Raw genomic sequence first — 3,453 nt, 5'->3', positions numbered from 1 at the left:
GTTTAAAGATGTCCTGGAGGTTCCTAAGTCTCTCCTCATTTTTTTTTGAATTCTCATTTCTTCATTCCTTTCTGGTTGGATGTTTTGTTCTTCCTTCTGGTCCATTCCATTGATTTGAGTCCCAGTTTCCTTTCCATCGCTCTTGGTTTCCTGGACATCTCCCTTCATTTCAATTAGTTTAGCCTTCATATGTTCCTCTAATTTGTGACTATAATCAACCAGTTCTGTGAGCATCCTGATAAACAGTGTCTTGAACTATGCTTCTGAGAGGCTGGCAATTTCTCGGTCGCTGAGAGTTATTGGCTCTGGGACTTTGAGTTCTTCTTGCGCCCTCTTTTGGGCTGTTTGTGCCTGTTATGTAGCAGGATCGGAGCCCTAGGTGTTCACCAGAGCAGGGCAACTAAGTCGCTGGGTTGTGACGCTGTATGTGGGGGAGGGGTCAAAGAGGAGCAATAGTGTCTCGTCTGCTGCCTCCCACCACGGCCCCCACAGGTGTGGCAGCTGCCACCGTCACCGGGTCCACACGTTTCGTCCCACTGCACGCGAGTGTGCCACTACAGTCAGCCCTCGCCCACTGGGGCCTGCGTGGTCCGTCTCACTGTGCGCGAATGTGCGACCGCAGTCAGTCTGCCCTACACCTTGACTGGGTCCGGGCCACTTGCACGCCTAGGTCAGGGCATCTGTCCTGCCCGACCCTGCTCCGCTGCTGGCTCCGCCCCTCTTACCATCCCGTTGAATTGTTAGTTGTTGTCAGACTTTCGTATAATTCAGTTTTCTGTTCTTTGACTGTGTCTTTGTTCTCCAAACCTTTGTTGTATTCAAACTTGGTTGTGGGATAAGGCACAGTGTTTCCACCTATGCCTCCATCTTGGCGGAAGTCCTCCTTACTGAATAGCTTTGATTATGGCTGACCTAGCTCACACCTAATTTTTTTTTGTTAGATTCCACTGAACTTCAGGAAATACAATCTACTGGAGGCAACCTCCAATACTTCTTTATACCTCTTTATTTCTCTTTCTAAAATTAATTTTATTTGTGTTAAATAATAGATATACAGGCTTTTTAAAATTACATAGATCTAAAACACATAATAAAATACAACCATCCCATTCCCCAGTGGCAATTACTTTCAAAATTTTTAGTTATTTTTTGTAGTTACATTTATATTTCTAAATATTATATTTAATTTGGTATTTCTTGATTTAAAAAAAGATTTATTTTAATATTATGTATTTTTAGAGAGAAAGGGAGAAAATCACTGATGTGAGAGAGAAACATCATTGGTTGCCTCTTGTATGTGCCCCAACCGGGGACCACTCCTGCAGTCATAGCATGTGTCCTGACCAGGACTCAAACTGGTGACCTTTCAATTTGTGGAACGATGTCCAACCAACTCAGCCACACTGATCAAGGCTTCTTGATTTTTTTTTCTGTTTTAGTTTTATTTCTGTTTTAGAAGGTTTACAAAAAAATATCTATTGCTAACACACATTTTTTCCTCCTAACCCTCCAAATACTCCACAAATTTGGTTAATTAAAGAATTGGTGTTTGCATTGTCATCAACGGGTAAATATTGATTAAGATAAAGCTATGTAGAATATCATGATTATATGTACTTTACAAATTTTTTAAAACTTGAAATGAAACTACCTTTTTTGTTTTACTTTTAGGTTTGTTTAGTTTTTTGTGTATCTATTATTTATTTTAATGCTCCAACTTCTTCCCAAATGTGTAAACTCTCTCAAACATCCTACCCTTCACAACAGCATGGATGGAATTGGAGAGCATTATACTAAATGAAATAAGCCAAGTGGTGAAAGAAAAATATCCTGTGATCTCACCTGTAAGTGAAACCTAATCAGCAAAACAAACAAGCAAGCCAAATATATATATAACCAGAGATTGGAATAAAGAACAAATTGACAGTAACCAGAAGGATGAGGAGGGGGATAACAGGGAGAAGAAGGGGAAGGCTGTCAAGGAACTTGTATAACAGACCCATGGACAAAGCCAAAGAAGGGAAGGGTTGAGGGCAGGAGATTTGGATGAGTGGGGTCAGGGAAAGTTGTGGTGAGAAAATGGAGACCACTGTCCTTGAATAACAATTTAAAAAATGCAAAAAAAAATTAAAAAATGAAACATCAGGTAATTAAAATATATTGACTTTATTGAAGTAACATTGGTTCATAAAATTATATAGTTTTCAAGTGTACAATTCTATAATACATTATATGTTTATTGAATTGTGTGTTCACCATCCCAAGTCAAGTCTCCTTTTATTGTCATAAATTATCCTTTCACCTCCTTCTAATCCTGCCTTTCCCTTTGATAATAAACATACTGTTGTCTGTGAATATGAGAATTTTGTTTTGCTTAATCCCTTCATTTATTTTACCCAGCTCCTCAAAACCCCTCCCCTGTGAGAGCTATCAGTCTGTTCTCTTTATCTATGAATCTGTTTCTACTTTGTTTATTTTGTTCATTAGGTTCACATATAAGTCAGATCATAGGATATTTGTCTTTACCAGAATGGCTTATTTCACTTGGTTTTCCATTGTGTAAATGTAGCACAGCTTTTTTATTCACTCATCTACTGATGGGCATTTGGGCTGCTTTTAAATCATGGCTATTGTAAATACAGCTGCAATGAACAAGAGGGTGCATATAGTCTTTCAAGTCAGTATTTTATGTTACTTCAGATATATTTCCAGAAGAAGAATTACTGGGCAATAAAGTATTTTCATTTTTAGTAATCTGAGTTGACTCCATACTGCTATGCACAGTGGCTTGTTACAGAACAGCAAGTGGGATCCTGATGCCTGCTGCCACACTCTAGGCAAAGTTCCATAAGCAGAGGATTGGTGAAAAAGAAAAGGAGTCTTTAAAAGCTACATAAGTTTGTTTTTTACATGTTTTTAAATATATTTTATAGATTATGCTATTATAGTTGTTCCATCCCCCCCTTTACTCCCCTCTACCCTGCACACCCTCTCCCAAGTGCATTCCTCCCAACCTTAGCTCCTCCCCCCAACTTAGTTCATGTCCATGGGTCATGCATACAAGTTCTTTGCCTTCTACATTTCCTATACTATTCTTAACCTCCCACTGTCTATTTTATACCTCCCACTTATGCTATTTATTCCCTGCACCTTTTCCCCCATTTCTCCCTCTCCTTTCCCACTGATAACCCTCCATGTGATCTCCATTTCTGTGATTCTGTTCCTGTTGTTTCCTTAGTTTGTTGTTGTTTATGATTCATTTTTTTAAAGTTTGGTTGTTGATAGTTTTGAGTGTTGACATTTTGCTGTTCATAATTTTGATCTTCTTCTTTCTCTTAGATAAGTCTCTTTAATATTTCATATAATGAGGGCTTGATGATGATGAATTCATTTAACTTGACCTTTTGTGGGAAACATTTTATCTGCCCTTCCATTCTAAGTGATCGCTTTGCA

This window comes from Sturnira hondurensis, unplaced genomic scaffold (assembly GCF_014824575.4).
Source record: "Sturnira hondurensis isolate 20B ecotype Veracruz unplaced genomic scaffold, ASM1482457v3 Scaffold0025379, whole genome shotgun sequence".
NCBI lineage: Eukaryota > Metazoa > Chordata > Mammalia > Chiroptera > Phyllostomidae > Sturnira > Sturnira hondurensis.
This window is presented reverse-complemented; position numbering follows the sequence as displayed.